Source organism: Vicugna pacos, chromosome 5 (genome assembly GCF_048564905.1).
Source record: "Vicugna pacos chromosome 5, VicPac4, whole genome shotgun sequence".
Taxonomy (NCBI): Eukaryota; Metazoa; Chordata; class Mammalia; order Artiodactyla; family Camelidae; genus Vicugna; species Vicugna pacos.
In genome coordinates this window covers 19,217,091-19,235,387 of record NC_132991.1, presented here as the reverse complement: position 1 = coordinate 19,235,387, position 18,297 = coordinate 19,217,091, and the positions used below count along the sequence as shown (strand labels likewise).

The 18,297-nt window shown below is 39.3% G+C and overlaps 1 long non-coding RNA gene across 1 annotated transcript in view; it reads right to left on the bottom strand.

The window, feature by feature from the left end:
* Positions 1–7,465: 7,465 nt before the first annotated feature.
* LOC116280502 (uncharacterized) overlaps positions 7,466–18,297 on the bottom strand; it is a 126,810-nt gene continuing 115,978 nt past the window's right edge. Inside the window, exon 6 of the long non-coding RNA XR_004189843.2 lies at positions 7,466–7,874. This is a non-coding gene — a long non-coding RNA (uncharacterized lncRNA). The remainder of the gene's footprint in view (positions 7,875–18,297) is intronic.

The following is an 18,297-nucleotide window of genomic DNA, read 5'->3' as shown; positions in this document are numbered from 1 at the left end:
ACAGATTCCTGCTATAGTCATTATTTTGTTTCCAGGCCACTTCACTGGTTATATTCTAGTAATTTCTGGGTTTTACTGTCTCTCTAGCCTACAATAAAAATGCAAACAACTCTTCAAGAAGCCAATATAAATTCTGATCAAATTGTATATATACTTGTCAAGTTTCAACCATGTCAATACTTCACAGACAGTAATTAATTTGGCTCAGTTTCATTTTACTTTGGCAGCCTTATCTATTTTCCATCCTTCTGAAAATATGCTGATCTTGTGAACCCAGTGGTTTAGTTTCATCAGTCAATGCCTGTGGAAGAAACGTGTGACTGGGTCATTCACCTACAGAAATCCCTTCTACAGTAGAGCTACCCCAACAGCCAACCTAGGAATCTTAAGCTTTACAACCTAGCTCTTTAGCCTTCCATGCATTTATAATAATGTTATGTTCCATATCAGTTCAATGAAAAGCAAAGTCGTATTCAAATCAGAAGAAGGCCCAAATAGAACACCAGATAGATACATGATGCATAACAAGCCCATATAATGCCTTCTTCTCTCTGCACCCAGGTCTTACCCTATGTGTTAGCATGCTTTCGTCCATCTTCTAAAGATAGATTCAAAATTACCCTCTATAGATCTCAATTCCTGGTACTTTGCTGTAAATATCTTTTACAAAGGGACTACCTTTCAGTACAATAAACAGATGTCTTATTTATCCTGCTGTGCAGTGTGGCTGATGTCTTTACTCAGAAGCTAAATTTTCACATCATCTTGAACAAAGCCCTGGTGCGGTGTGAGAGGGACCCGAGTGAGGGACCCGGGTTCCCTGGAGGGCTAAAAACCCAACACAGAACTAATAAATAAATGAACGAATAAACACACAAATAAACACACATGAATACTATTAACCAGTTATATATTAGATGATTTCATAACCATTAACAGAAATAATCCACCTTAACTTTTGATTTTAAATAAGACATAAACATTTCCAACTGACAAACCAGCAGGACAGCAAAACCTATGCAACTCCCTCTGTTATCCCATCTCTTTCTATTTGCCATGAATCAGGCTGTGTGTCCCTGCCACTACTGTCACATTATCTCTCGCCTAGCGCTTTAGAGAACAAAATACGACTTCACGTAGGTATCTCATTTATGCTTCACAGCCAACTTCAGAAACTGGTAGGCATAATATTACTCTTCATGTTTTACAAGTGAAGAAACTGAGAGAACAATTTTTTTTTTCTGAAATACTCCTATTAAGATGAAATGCGTAGACTAAAATCAAGTCTTCTGATTCTGGTTAGTGCCTTTCACCTAATTCATGTCACTGGCAGAGAGCTAACGGGCAAGCTCAGTAGGCTTGGACAGCCCTGGCTACCCCCGGACCACCTTCCATTTGTAGTAATGACGTCTTTAGAAGTAAATGTACTCACGGCGAAAAACTGGACCTGGAGATGAGCCATGAAAATGGCCAGCTGTATCTAAGGAGGGAGATACAACACTTCAAGAAATCATTCATATTCACTGGCCATGAGACAACTGGGCTGGCAACTGAGTAAGAGTAGGATGGCACGAGGGTCCCCAGGTCTAAAGTAAAACTGATCATGACAACTAAAAGCTAATTAACATAAATTAATAAATCAAACTGACTCAGTTTATGAGATTTATATATTTTTTAAAAATTGAGTTTATCTAAAAATAGAAGTGTCTCTGATTTCTGGTCCTGGCAGTGCAGCCAAGCTCACCTGACACTTTCCTTTGACCCTGGAGCATAGGTGCTATTGCTTGGGGCCACTTCACTGCTTTACCTATCGGGGGACGATGTCAGCGGGCCTGTCTACCCACACAGTGGAGCTAGGATGAGCAAGCCCCAGGCTCATCCCCAGTTTTTAGCTCTCCGTCAGCACTGCACTGTGAGGCATGCAGCTCCCTTGTCTCCAGCCAGTCCCTGGAAGCACGCGGTGACAGGTAATTATAAGAGTTAAATAGGCTTGGCACTGTCATTTTCAGAAACTGCTTGCAAAGCACACAAACTCCACTGGCCGCACTCCCCCATTTCAACATCCAAGACACATTAAAGGGATTTTTATTTAGAATTTCATGTTCCACACTCATTTCGTGAATTTTTTTCTCTCTACAGAGACCTTTCATTTGCTCTGAGTAATAGCTTTTGTTCTGTGTTCTGTTTGTTTTTAACCAAGCAAGGTACTGTGGCTGACCAACTGTCCAGGTTACTGTAGCCAATTAAGAATAGAAGATGGAGAGGCTTCAACCCCAGTGATGCAAGAGATAATGGCAAAGTTTCCATTCATCATGCTTCCAAAGTTTTCCCACGAAGGACTTTGTATCTTAAACTGCCATGTTAGATTTGAACAGCTTTTCCATTTCCTGAAGTCTGTTCATTTAGATAGCAATTCAACACAGTTTTCTCTACACCATTGTTGAAGGGTGGGGAATATTATTTTTGCAAAGTGTTTTGGGGAACATATAGTTCAATTTAAAAGAGCAGAAATGGTCTGTACTGGCTTGTCAATTTATTTATGCTTAGGGAAAACATGTTGGTTTCCCACCTACCTTGGTCCTGTTAGTATTCTTCTTTTATATTTGCTAGCTTTTATAATTTTAACTTGAATTATTATGAAAGAACTATTTTCGTATGCCCTCCAAATCTTAATCAACCTTTGAAATGTACACATCTCAAAGTGGTCACTAAACAGAGTTTTGCTTGTTTGCAAAGAGAGTCACACCCTTCCATACATAATCTTTGCCCTTTGTTCCATCTCAATTGTTTTCATTTATTTACCTGCTCAATAATCTTATTGTATAACTCAGCACTCCAAAGTGGGAAATATAAACACAGCAACGAAAACACTGTCAAATCTAATTTGGGGATGGTTGCTGATCTTAAATCCTGAGGGTGTCTGCATAGCACTTTAACTTGTAACTGAGTGTTGAGCACTGTTTTTCAGGTTCTCTGGTAATCCGAGTCTGGACTTCCAGTTATAATGATGTATACTGGTTCTGTGTGAAAAGACTTATAAATTTGATTTGGTGTTCAGAGGTCAGTTCAACAGGAGAGTCAGAGAAATCGGAAGATTGTCAAAGTCAGACATACGCCTGAGAGGACTGTAGTAATTTAGTTTGCTGCCTGAGCATCTGATCATTTATTTAACTTCCCTGAGAGATTTGGTAACTTTTTTATTTGCTATTTTGCAATTGGAATTTATCCACAAAGCTTGTGGAGGGAGACGGGAAAGATCAGAAGTAGTTAGTATCAACAAATGTTGAAATGTTAAAATAAATTGCATTCAAAAACAGGAAAGGGTGGAGGAGAAGAGACAGAGGATGCTGAGTGGGAAAATGGAGAGAGAACGCTGCATTCGACTGCATTAAGGCATCGGCTTCCCATCGTGAACATCATAACAAGTAGGGCAGAGGGAGACAATTAATGTAATAGAGTTTCAGGGACTAACAAAGGCCAAAGTCTAAGTCTTCTGGAATTTAAATGGGCCAAAGGATGTACTCCCCAGCAGACTAAAATAATAATTTATTGATGCCAGATCTACTAGGATAATGTTAATGGGGTCTGATAGAAGAACTTTCATTGAAAATATGACCTACCCTAATGGAAACCAAAGAACAGAGTTCAGAAGGGTGACTGCCTACTTTCAAGGCTACCAGAAGGGAATCTCTGGGTTGTGTGTCCTCTACACTGAAATGCTTGATTAAAAGAAAACCTCCACAGCAACCATGGATGGGCCATTTTTTTCTGCCAAATATGAGGTATCTTGGGAAGTATCAGACCATAGGGCTCCACTGTGAGGCAGATGGAGTCTCGGGGAGTCTGTTCTCACTGGCCAAGACTCTCTCCTTTACGAGCAGAGATGGCAGCTGCTGAAATAAGGGGGTTTGAAGGACATGAAATGTCCTCTTCTTTTGAAAAATGCCCTCTTATGATAGTGTCAGAACCTCTCGCATGGTCATTTCATGTCTGGTCCATTTTTCTTTTTCTCCATATGCCCTGGAACTGTTGGCAGCCTGACTCATCCTGAAGTTGCTCTTATCACCTCTAAACTGATGGTCCACCCTTCCTACCCACGGCTCCAAATACCAACTGTATCCACTGTCTCCTGGCCACCTTTCTGACAGCCAGCAGAACCTCCATCTCAATGTACCTAAAACCCAAGGGATCGCATGCCACACCAAACCATTCATCTTCTGACCTCGCATCTGCTGTTGACAGACCCAGGGAACTGTGCGTTACCTTTTGACTAGTCTTTCTCTTCTACCAGTCATATCCAACAAGCACTCTCTCTAGTGCTCACCCTCATAACACAAAGCTTCTCATCCTGGGCACCGCTGACATACACATTTTGGGCCAGATCACTCTTTGCAGGGGACAGGGGGGCGGGGTTGTGTGTTGTAGAGTGTTTAGCAGCATCTCTAGTTTACACTCACTACGTGCCAATGGCATCTCCTCCCCCCAAGTTGTGACAATCAGAAACGTCTCCAGACATGGCCAAATGTCCCTCAGGGAGTAAAACGGTCCCTGGTTGACAGTCACTATACATAACAGAAAAGGTTTTTTGAGGTTCTATTATTAAAGGCAGGTTAATTGCTGTTCCATAAGCAAGCAAAACACCAAAACTACAATTCCAGAGGCTGAACACAGTTGTCTACTTCTTGCTTTAAAACAGCTGAATGTGGGTCTGGATTAGGAAGGAGTGAGGTGTGGGGCTTGTCTCATCCAGTGACCCAGGCTGCCGGTGGCTCGGTCAGCTTTAAGGTTGCCCTGACTTGATATCCAGTCAGTAGATGGGGAAAGATTTGGGAGCTCCATGTGTGGTAGACTTCAGCCTGGCCTGAAATTGAAGCATAAATTATCCACTCATATTCCTTTGGTTGAATCTCAATCACAAGCCCTCATTTAATTCAAGGGAATCAGAAATGTGTGTAGTTGTGCGGAGGGAAAAAGAAATGATTTTAAATAATATGGTGTCTTCTGTATATTTAATAATACAGAAGGGGGGGTTATATTACAATGTGTCACAGATGAAGGTGAATTTGGCTTGTGTTGGGCCAAGAAAGTAGTTTTTTAGGAGTTAAGGTTCCTTCAGCAGCCTTCAGAGTTAGTCTTCCTGCGCCTGAACTAAGGATGACCTAGGACAGAGAGTGTCTGTCCTGTAATCACTTTTTGGTCTATTTACAGAGTTGGCTAAATTTAGGGACTTAATAGATATTTATATAAATAAATGTATATTTAATGGAAGTTCATTGTAGCCCCTTTGAGATACAGATACATATATATAATCATCCAACACTTGAAGAAATCCAAAGTTAAAAACAAAAATGGATTCCAATAATGACAGCCCTTTGTAAATACAATAGGCTGTGTTCTCAAGAGGGCAGAGAATGGGATGTGTTTCTTAGTTTTTGTGTCTGTTTTCATTTGTGGGAAACGCATCCACTCCTCCATTGAAAACAGATACATAAAAGAACCAACTGGAAGGGAGAGATCTCATTTGTAACTGTGGAGAAGGACACAGCTAACAGATCACACAAGATCAAATATGTGGCCCCAGGCCTGTGACGCCTGTACTTCTACACATGTAACAATGAGTAGACCCTAGGTGAAATATCTTCCTTTCACTTTATTTTTGGATAAATTCTACTCTCAGGAGATTTGTATCCCACCCCAGGGCTTTTTATTTTCCCCCTAAACTGTCTCCTCTCAGTCCAATGTACATTATCAAAAAAAAAAATCTATTCAGAAGCACATGCCTATGTCATGGGGTGATGTAAAAATACCAACTCTGCTCTCCAGAGGAGAGAGTTGTGCAAACAGCTAACCACATTCAACACGACAGAACAGTCAAGCTACAGCAGCTTTCACGTACTGCAGAGTGCAGGTGACAGAATAATTAGTTTAACTGGGGGACTATTAGCAAGTGACTCAGAGAGAAAAGTTTGAGTGGAAACTTGAAAGGTATATAACTTTTAATAAGCAGGGGATAGAGAAAAGAAAATTGTAGGCTAAAGGAATAGTTTGATCAAAGGTACAGAGGTGTTTTGGGGTGTCTGGCGTGTTCAGGGAAGGCTAAGCGGTCAGCAACAGAATACTGAGTATACAGCCAAGTCCCGAACTAAGGATGATCTGTCGACTTCTCTCATCCTAGCTCCCCCATTCCTTTTTAGCCTCACACCCTCTACTTCCTCAGACATGCCCTAAACGAGCTACTTCCATAGCTCTCTTTTCCATTTCCATAATTTTCTTCATGCATCTTCACACCAACAAAAAATGTGCTACCTTCTAAAATGACATTTAGCCATCTCTAATCTCTCTTCTCCTTGAAGTTGTCCCCTTTGATACCAACTTGCTCCTACTGATGCTCCCTGCCAACATTAATTCACAAATATTCATCTCTTTCTTCCTAGACTAGATTTTAACATCTAGAGACAAATAAATTCACGCTACAGATTCTCCCATTTCTGTGGGTACAGTATGTTTCCTTCTTTAACTGACCTGTAAGATCCGTGTGGACAAAAATCTTGACACATTTATCGGCACTATTCTTCACTTCCATGAATGTAATTACCATATAATTTGTTCACAACAAATTTTCTGTTTAATTTCCAGTTAAATGGGTCAGAAACTTGAGGTGATAACAGGATTGGCGTTGGTATTTAATCATAAATTTAAAATGGTAGCCAAAAAAGGAGATACCTGTGGCAAAGATTTACCTTGCATTTGGTAGTTAGTATGATTTAAATTCATCACTAAATATCCCTCTGCCTACTGTGTATCTTTAGCTGACCTAGTAGAAGAGTTTCCATATTTAATCCATTTTCTTTGCCCCCAGGAAGAAATTATGATAGAACTGTTTCTATGTCATCTAAAAAGGACAAGGAGAGACCACCTTCTTCAACTCATGGAATGTATCTAAAAACTCTAAAATTATGACAGCAAAGAAAGTTTAAAAAAAAAATAGAACCCAGACTGACAAAGAATTAAAGGACAAATATAATTTTTCTACCTTTGTTGACACAATAAGCCAAACTTTACTTGTAGAAGATTTAAGGAGGGCAATTCAGGTAATCAGGTTAAATGAGATTAAGTCCACAGACTTGGGAAATGATCTGTAGGAATCTGGATCTTGGTTTTGTGGTTTGGAATTTGTCTGAGGTCTCTGGGCTCAATCTGCTCAACTGCAAGATGGGTTACGGTAGAACTAATGAACTCTAACTCATATTAACTGAGTTAATACATTCAGAGTGCTCAGAGCAGAGAACAGCACAAAGCAAGCCCTTCTTAAGCATTAGAAGAATCACTAGATCTACAAGATTCCTTCCTGGGGCGTGTTCACAATTCTGACACAGAATCTCTTCTTATCTTCTGTTGTCTGCTCGATTCTGTGAAGGAAAAGCCCAGCTGGGCTAACTCATAAATCTGAAGTTTAGTGTCAGTCTATTGGGCTAACGAGCTCAGTCACAAATCTAAGTGTGATTAGTGTTGGTTTACTGATATAAGTTCTGCCGGGCTAACTTGTAAATCTAAAGTTTAGTGTCAGTTTACTGGGCTAACAAGCTAACTCGTAAATCCAAGCTCAACAAGTGTCAGTAACGTGATCTGTTCCAAATTGATAAGCTCCAGTGTACTGATTCCTTGCTTGTTGTTGTTTGAACCTTATTGGCTAATAGCCCCATACTTGTAATTAACCCTATAAAACCTCATGTGCACATCTTGGAGGTGCTCAGAGCTTCGGAGCAGAAGCCCCTCTGAGCCCGCCGGCGTAATAAATCTGAGTACTCCAACCCTCCGAGTGGTGCTTGTTTCTTGGCTGGCCTGTCATTTCCGTAACATTTCCAGTGAGTTTCCTGTTGAAAGCAGATAAACCGTGCTGAGATTTGACGTGAACAAAGAACTGGGATGAATAAATGACTGATGTGGATAAAGAGCTTGGGGCAAAGATCACAAAATTTCACAAGGCTGGAGTGGCAAAAGATCTGTTAAAATACGTAGAGAGCTCACTAGGGACAAAAATAAATTCCAAATTTAAATTGTTCAGAGTCAGACGAGAGGTTTGGTCTGCTTGATGGAATACTTCTATTTTCAAAAACAAAAACTACACATTTCACCATCTTGGGAATATCTTATTGTCAAAAGAAAATAAAGTTCCCTAAACTCTTCTGGCCAACACCTATTCTCAGGGCATTCTTTTGTATGCCAGTCACAAGTGTGGAGTTGTGTTTACCCATCACAGAATAAAACCCTTTAGCAATTAATGGTAATACTTGGGGTTGGCCCACTCTGAACTACTTCCAAAGACTTCCTGTCTGCATCGGTGAGAGTAATTGTAAATAATGGCCCCTTCAGTTCTCTAGTGAGAAAGCTTTTATTGAAGGGTCCTTAAAAGGGTGCCTGAAGGACTGAACTCAGCACACTCTGAAAGGATTTACAGACATCTTCACAGTCCAGGGATTTAAGAATATAATCCAGTTACTTCTCTTCTCCTAACCTAATGTAAGAAAATAATATATTAAGCTTTAATTTTCCTGGTGCTTACAGCAAGCGCTTAATTCCTAAGCAAAGGAAAGACCAACTCCCTATTTTCAAGCTGTTTCAGAAAACCTTTCCAAAGAAAATGGCAGAAGTCAATGTACAATTTACTGCAATTTTAAAACTACCTGTTGTTTATGTGAATGTAATTGGTGATGAAATTTCAACAGACATATACATGGCTATGACAGGGGCTAGAACATGCAGCTTTCTTGGCATGAGAAAGGAAATGATTATGTTTAATTCATTTCCATAGGACAATCAAATGATGAGCTCAGTTTATTTGCCAAGACAGTCTACAATGTTGTCATTTCTTTCAAAATTAGGAAACAGTAACAATACTGCTGCCTCAGTGGCTTTAGGAGGAAAAAAAGGCTTTATGAAAAAAAAAAAAAGAGAAAAGAAAAACAACCTCAGAATGATATAAGCATTTCATATTTTACCCACAAAAACTATCTGCTTTTCTATCTTCAGCATCCATATCTCTAATATGCATATTTTATGGAAATTCATTTTTTATGATATTAAACTTGAGGCATTGATTTTACGTTTTTAATAGCCACACATTTCGTTATATTTTACACAGAAACATAATATATTTAAAAATATAGACCTATTTAAGAGTGGCACTAAACCCTTCTAAATAGATATACTTTCAAGGTTATCAGATGCATCTCGATGCGTAATTTGGAGATGAATGTGTTCTCTGACTGCAGTTCCACTAGATTTGGGCCGTGGTTTACATAAATATACAATTTTTAGAGAAAAAAAATCATCATCTTATCTGAAAATGTTTCTGGGGATAGCTTGTTGCCCAGTGATCCATTCCTACAGATGATAACAGATAAACTGAATATATTTAGAGGCAGGGAATGACACCCTCTGCTACAAGATGAATTAATTTATCAGGTTTTCACCTTAGGTGGTCCACCGGTGACTAGGGCTTAGGAGCTGGATATCTTCATTGCAGTTATGCTCCAGGAGAGCAATCTTCATCATTTTTCTGCTACTGCTTTCAAATTACACAGAGCTCGGTGCAGGAATAAACTGTAATGTATGACTATGGCCCTAAACATGTGTATACAGCTTTACCGTGTGTCATAAAATGAGAATCCTGTGCAGGCAAACATTATTTAAGCTGCTTTACTACAGAGAGAGGCCACGTGCTACATCTAGATTTTTAGCTCTTTTTTCAAATGGAGGTGCACAGAAACATTACTGAGAGTTAACATGTTTCTATACAGGGGATGGAGACAGGTATGGGTTAGGTGCTGAGGAGAAGATACTATATGGGATATAAATTAGCATGCTTTCAAATTCAAGCAACCAGACAAAGAGGCCTTCAATACATACAAATGTATCATTGCACATGACAAGAAGCCCAGGGGAAGGGCGTGTTCTAGGGTTAGTGGATACAGTGGCCAAATGGTAATATCAAGGACCACGCCTCTTTCCAGCTCTTTTCTTATCCATCATTCTTGGAGTGTTGGCATCATCCTCAGATTAGTTTTGCTTATTGTCATAAGATATCTGCCCCAGAGCAATAGAGGCAGAATCTTCCTTATTCATAATCACTGGAAGACGACCTCAGCATTGTGTATTAATCTTTTTCTTTGATCTGGTTGAGCCGACCTTAGTCAATTTCCTATCGAATACAAGTAGCTAGAAAAACATTGTGCTGCAAATGCTTTAGGGTTACAGGGCTGTGTTTCTGGAGTGCTATCAGTTGAGGAATATTTAAATAATACCAGGTCTGTTAATGAGGGAGAAGGGGAAAACTGTCCCTCTTGCATAAAATCAGTCTCCACCAGTAATAACATCAAGACAGACATAAGCACACAATTCAAACAAGCCATGTGCTAATCACTTGACTGGCCTCTGGCAAATTATCAGCCCCTATAACTCATTTTTCATCTGTCAAATAGGGATTACAATTCTTTCTTCCTGTCATGGTTGTGATGATTGAAAACAATATACGGGTACCATTTAGCACAGAGCCTGACACATATGAAGATATGAAAGTACCTGCTCAAAAAAGGTAGTTTTCTTGTTGCTGTTGTTACTAGTGTCACGGACTGTAACACGGAGGCTCTGACTGCAGGCATACAGCTGGGAGAGCACGTTTATTTCAAGGATAAGCAAATGTCACTCTCTAGAATATGCCTAATTATCTTGTAAAGACGTTCACCAGAATCTACTGAGAGTTAACCATTTAGAAAATAACCATATAGGTCCAGCGCCAGCAGACGCTGCTTTAGAAATAAGGCAGGGACTCCCGGGCCCTGGCTGTCACAAGGCCAGCCGTCATCCTGGCTCTCTCTCCATCCTGCCTGGGATGGGAGGGAGTGCAGAGGTTCGGTGTCTTCTGTGGGCCCTAAGGCTATAGGATAGCATGACGGGACGATTTCTCTAGGGAACTCTTCTGAGCTAACAACAGCAACAAGAGCAACAACAAAATATATACATATATATACATGCACATATATATTATATATAATGGATTTATTCTATATATAACCTCAATTTATTAATTTGGCTTGTCTCTTGTCTCAGGGCAAAGTGATTCTTGGCTATCTCTTAACCGATAAACTTACTAGTGTTGCTGAATGCAGTTTTAAATCTGTGAAATCTATTCTAATGATTCCATCAGCTATTCTGTCTTCAGCATGCTCCCTACCTTCCTTTAGAGAATATAAATACCTTCCAAAAAACTTCCTGTTTTTAGTGCTATTGGGTGCATTATATAATTGATTCCTATGCCAACAGGGTAACAGCTGATATTTTAATATAAATTATTTCTCAGACAATGACTCATTCATGGTTTAATTCAATAGATCTAAAATAAATTTAAAGTCTGTCTGGCAAGCTTCCTGCAAAATGCTGTAAACAAACTTCTAACCCCTTCCCTTTTTCCTTTCCTATTTTTATCTCTTTATTCATATTTCAAGGTGTGACAGTGATGTGCCTTCCCCTCACTCTGTTGATGTATGATGTATGATATACACTTTAAAAGGCAGCAATCAACTGCAGGTGCATTGATTAAATTAGGTCCTCATGAGGAAGAGCTGAATGAATTTTACATTTAGGTTTCTTTCACTAATTCTGCCTGCCACTGTCTTTCATAAGATGTTTACTTTGGTTTTGGTGTATAAAACATAAGTTTCAATTTATAGATTAGATATTTGAGAGAAAATAAAATCTTGTATAATTGTTTCTTGAAAAAAAATGGAATTTGTCACGTATTTTGCTTATGAGGCAGAGCAGATATTTGAGTTTAAAGGAGTGGTTTTTTGAGCACTAATAAAGCAGGGAAGGAAATTAAAATATATTAGAAGTACATTTAGCTTACATTTGAAAAGATTTAAAATTTAAGGTACGAATAAAACCTAACTGATAAAAGTAAAAAATCAGAGTTCCATAGAACAACTGAAAGGTTAGGAATATCAAAAATATAGATATACTTAACGTATGTCTTAGCTCAGGCTGCTATAACAAAATACCAGAGGCTAGTGGCTTAAACAACAAACATTCATTTCTCACAGTTCTGGAAGTTGGGAAGTTCAATATCAAGGTGTTGACATTCAGTTCTTGGTGAGGGTCTTCTGGCTGTATCCTCACATGGAAGAGAGGAGAGGCTCTGGTGTCTTTTTTCCACCTTTTAAGAGCAGTAATTCTATCCTTGGAGTTCTACCCTCATTCAAACCTTATCATCTCCCAAAGACACACTTCCCTAACACCATCCCACTGGGGATTAGGGCCCTGAATGTGAATTTTAAGGGGACAAAACGTTTGGTCCATAATACCATGTGATCCAGCAATCTCATGCCTAAATGTTTATGCAAAAAAAAAAAAAAGGAAAGAAAACTTTTGTCCACACAAAGATCTGTACATGAGTATTTACAAAAGCTTTATTAATAATTATCAAGAACTAGAATAAGCCAAAAGTTCTTCAGCTAGAAAAGAGATGAACTATTTGTGATCCAAACATAAAATTAAAAAGTAATCAGTAATGAAAACAGCAAACTATTGATCTACGTAATAACATAAATGCATTTCAAAAGCATCACGCTAAGTGAAAAAAGGCAGACAGAGAAGCAACTCCTGCATAATTCTGCTATGGGACTTTCCAGAATAGGCCAACTATAGGGACAGAAATCAGATCGATTGCTGGCAGTGACTGAGATTGGAGAAGAGCACGGGCTACAAAGGCACATTTAGGAAATGCAGAATTGATGGAAATATTCCACATACTAATTGTGCTAGTGGTTACATAGCTACAGACATCTGTAAAAAACACATTTAACTGTGCATCTATATAAAAACTGTACCTCAAAAAAGCCCACATTAAACAAAAAAAAATTGTGCTGAACACTGGAATTTGACACAACACTGTAAAATGATTATGAATCAATAAAAAAATGTAAAAAAAATAAAATAAAATAAAATAAAAAACCCTTAGATTAACACAATCAAAGGATGCCCTAAGAAGACTCCTTTGACCAGACATCAACTATCACTCCAGTAAATGGTTACTCATTACAAAGCAAACAGAACATTAAATTCTGAAAGCTGGGATGACCTATACGATATACTAGTTTCTACTGGTGAGAAAGGTCACTTATCACCTTGTTGTCTCAGAACTTCAGAGCTATGTGAGCGGACACCAGGGGCTGCCTGGGCAGAGGCAAAGTAACGCTGTGACACGTACCCAAGAACCCCAAGCTCAGCCTGTCCAGAGCCTTCCCCCGTGGTTTGACACTGGGTGTGAAACTCTCATCAGTATCTCTCTTTTGGATTAAGATCCCAGAACAAGAAACTGGGATGGGAATTTTGATGGATGATATCAAGGCTAACATGACTCATCAAGAAGCCACAAGAATGAACACGACATTCCAGGAGCAGCACATTAAAGGACATTCTAACACACATCTGTCCTGCTTCTGATCTGCTCTTTTCACTGAAAAGAGTGCAAGATAGAAGTGATGTAGAAGTGATGAAGAAAGGGGGTTTAAGAGCTGACTTTGCCCCTCAGAGCTCTGCCAGTGTCAGTCAGATTCCTTAACTATTTGAGGTCTCAATTTTCTCATCTATAAAAAGGAGAGTAAAATTTACCATTCAGGGTGATTTTCAGAGGACACCCATACATGGTAACACTCAGTACATATGCAAACAGCAATCCAAACATAGTAAGTCCTCAGTAAATTCAAGCCATTGTTAGTAATTATTACACCATCCCTCCCCACTTTAAGTCCTTTTAAACACTAATCATGTATAATATGTTAGTACTTAGTGTTTCCTAAATAACATATCACTTCCATACTTGGCGTAAATAAAAAATAATGCTTTATTAATGCTTATTATTATTAGCCCGTGGGTCAGCTGGGCAGTTCTGTGGATAGGTGCCAGGCTTCCCAGGTCTAAGCTGGGTTTGCCCTTGAGTCTCTGTTCAGCTGACAAGTGTCTGGGGACAGGCCCTCATCAGAGGAGACGGTGGTGACGGTGGTGACGTTGAATCCCGCCCACGATCCCGCAGTTCACCTGATGGGCTTGTTCACCTGATGGAGGCAGGTTCCCAGGGGGCTAGTGGAAATGGACAGGGCCTTTTGAATTCTAAACTCAAAGCTGGCACAACATCGTTTCCACACAGATGAGCTCTCTCTTTCCTGATGCTTACTCTTAACATTCTTCAGTCTTGAGACATTCCCTGTTTTTTTTTTCTCTCTGCTTGTCATCGGGTTCATAACAGATTTCTAAGCATATCTAATAAACTGCATCCTATAGTCCTCACACATAGCTGCTCTAAACAAAAAATCACGCATGACAGATACCAGGCATGCCAAAGTCCCACATCTCACACATTACTTGATTAGTGGAGACTGCACTTCCCAACTGAACTTCCTTAATTCCTTATCTATCATCTTTTTTCCCCTATATAATCCTTGATTATTCGTACCCATAGCATGACACATTATTTTTGGAAGACAAGGATTCAATTTAATTCTCTTTGTATCTCCATTGTCTGGCACATGTAATATGTACGGCATATATTTGTCAAACATACGTTAATAGAGCCACGATGTAGTGAGTGAGTGAAAGTGAGAGAGAGAGGACTTTGATCAGGGGTTATCAAGGAATGTTCTAAGAATGGAGGTAGACCATGAAGTCTGGGAAATAATTATATTTGGGGAAAACTTTTAGTGAGCAAATGAGCCAGCAAGAAGAAAGCCTCGTGTGGTAATGTGGGTAAAATGGGCAGAGAAGACTCATTCATTTGGTTGGAACAAAGTGTTCTAATGCCTAGAGCATAAATGGGAGTTAGGGCTGGAAACAAAGTCAGGAAAAGAATCCAAAAGAGCCTCAGGTTAAAGAACTTAGTTTAAAACCAATTTATTATTTAATTAAGGAGAGATAATTAACATATTAATTAAATAATGAGAGATAATTAAGCCATTAACTCTCATTGCCCATTAAGCTTATCAGACTAGTTAGCCCTTACCTTTATAAATAAGGACATGGACAAATTTAACCAAGGTAATTATACTCTGAAGACAGAAGGTGGCATTGATGGAAAGGGTCAGAGAATAATGTCTTATATAGAAAAGCTGAGTTTCTGTGTATTATGGGAACGATTAGAAATACCTAAGAACTTCAAAGACTTGAAAAGAAAGTGGATACTGAAAGAAAAGTAGGTCACAGATTGAGAAGATCCTCCGTACTGGAGCCCTCTACTGACATTCTTGGAAACACAGAGGCAGAACTATGAAGATATTTTATGAACCAATCTAGGATGTGGTGCACATAAACTCCCCCTCTATTTCACTGGACCAGAACCTAGTTGCAAGGACTCAATCTCCTGCTAGGGATGCTGGGAAATGTAGTCCTTATCTGGCTTATCCAGTTCCGATTGCTTAAAATATTACACGAAAATCTGCATAACAGAGCTCAACCTTTTTAGCAGGGCACAGCGTAACAGTTAGCAAGCTATGTTCCATACACTTAAAATCCACACAAGTGCACATGTACATATAATTTGACATTTACAGTTTTGACTGTCTCAGATGGAGCTTCCACTCTAGGAACTTCTTATTTATATGGGGAAAAAGCATCACTCTTAGTGAGTCCCAGTACAAAAGGGAGGGAGTATGTAAGAAAACTATAGGCTAATAATTTCCAAATTTAAGCATGAATTTAAATTAGTTGAGGATCTTATTAAACATGCAGATGCCAGGACCCAACCTCAGAGGGTCTAATCCATTTTAAGAAGGTCATCAGTATATATACACTTTGAAAAACACTGTCCAGGACCCTTCCATTGTTGGATGATTCGTGGAATGTAACTCCCTGTTCCCTCCATGTCTGCTGCTGAAGCTCACCATCATGCTGATGACAGTGGCCAACTTAAAACTTCTCTAGCTGCCTGAAAGCAAACAAACCACTGACTTCATAAGCCCATACTTTATTCCTCAATATTTTGCTGTACTCTGGAGACCAAGAACACAGTTTCCTCAGTGGAACTGTTGAGAAAGAACCTGACATTCTATAAAGCTGAAAATGAAGATTCACTCTCTATCTAACACATAGTATCTTAGTATTATAATGCATTTTTTTCTTTTCTCTGAAAAGTAATAAATACTTTTTTAAAAAGTATTTTGGGATTATCAGTTTAACTTCTGATAAATATCAAAAGAAGTGAAAAAAAAAACTCATCTTACAGGGTATAGCAGACAGGGAATAGGACAGTTACAAAAAATCAAGATTCCTTTACTTGCCAGGCTGGAGTTAGGAATGAATAGTCATGCCACATTGTTGACTTAAATAAACTATACAGCCTAAAAGTTGAGAGTTATGGTTTATTCAGCATATTTTCTTAAGACCCAAGCCCAGGACACAGCATCTCAGATCTCTCTAAGAAGCTGTTCCAAAGTGGCAAAGTAGAAGCCAGGATATATGAGTTTTTGCAACAAAGATCAGATAGTTGGAATATCAAAAGACAACTGTTAATTAAAGTAAACCAGGTATCTCAAGTTAAGGAATTTAGTGCTTTTCTATGTATGGGTTGGTGCAAAGTCAGGACTCAGTGAAATCACTCCTTTGGCATGCACCTAGCTATCTAGGGCTAGTATCCTGTTCTTCCACATCCTGAGTTCCCTCAGTGGGCACTGTTGGGGGTGGCTGCAGAGGTGGGGCTGCCTGCTTGTCTGCATCCTGAGTTCCCTCCCTCACCCACTGTCGGGGTGGTGGTAGTGACTGATGACTTGATGGCTATAGCATTCTTTGTTTACTGATTCGGCTGGCAATATTTTTCATTCACACTACTGAGTAACCCTTCCTTCACAGGTCATAGCATAGTTCACTCAACCTGTCATATTGAGTAACTCTTGCCTCACAGTATATCGTGATAATTTATCTTCTCTTTACCTTTGTTGCCTGTTTCATCATTACATAAAATTTTCTGTTTTGTTATTTAATATAGGAATTATTTGAGAGCTTAAGTAACCCCAAAGAACAGGATTCATTTACTTCCCAAAGACTTTTTTATTTTTAGAAACTAATAGAGGTATGTTTTTGTGTAACAAATCTTGAATATAAGATAAAACCTAAGTGTATCTTCAAGACTTTTCATTTTCACATGAATGATCCAAGACCGACTTTTTTTTTTTTTCTCAAATTGAAAGAATTATTTCTTAACTGACATCACAGTCCTCTGCACCTTTGGTACATGTTATATACACAAGCAGCGGCATTCCTGAACCCCTGCCTCCTTATGCTACCTCTCTGCTCAAAATTTTAATGGCTTCCTGTTTCCTAAAAAAGAAATATTAATCCCTTAGCTTTCCACTTAATGCTCTTCCAGTTTACACCCAGATTTTTCACTGCCTAAGCCTTTTTGTCCAGGCAGGTTGATCCATCCCGACATACCCTACCCAGCCTTTCCCTTTTGGGTTTACAACTGATGCAGTTATTTCGTCGTCTTCTATCTCATTCCCACCAAATCTAGACACCTATGCAGACAGTGGATTTCTCACTAGATCAGGGCAACCTCACGAAGCACCTTTCAGTAAATGAGAGCTGAGCCTCTCTCTGTTTCTGCCTCCTTGCTATTTCTGGAAAGCAAGCTTCCTTGGTTCTACAACTGATTGTATGTAAATTCTCATTAATCGTTCAGGATGAAAAGAGTGGATTATTCCCGTGGATTTCTCCCCAGGTGGAACCTGGAGTCCTGTGCTGAGCTCAGTATATTATCTGAGGTCATTTTACCTACTGTTTTCAGATCTTCCTGCCATTGACTTCCAGCAGCTAAGAGAATGATGAATGCACCTGGCTTGGCATGCGTGTGTCCCACCTAACTGCTGGGCCATTCGTTACTGCAGGTAGGAACCCCTGATGCCAGCAGCTTCTTTGATTATTAATTCATTAATGTGGCTTGCTATTTGGGTAAAAACAGAGCTGTTGTAGGCTTTGCTCCAAGGCTAGTCTCTGGGAGAAAGAATTTCTTGGGAAAGCAATAGGTAAGATCCAGAAGCTCAGACCAAGACAGTATTCCATGGAGGAGGCAGGGCATCTGGACAGGGCAAGTGTGATGTTAGACAGGAAATATAAGAGAACCGGATTCTAGGAGGAAAGCTGTAGAAAGAAGCAATGCAGAAATAACAATAGTGAACATTTATTGAGGGCATATTCAAAAAGTGCCTTAGAAGAGGAACTTAGAGGCCCTTTACTTCCATTAATCCACTTATTAAT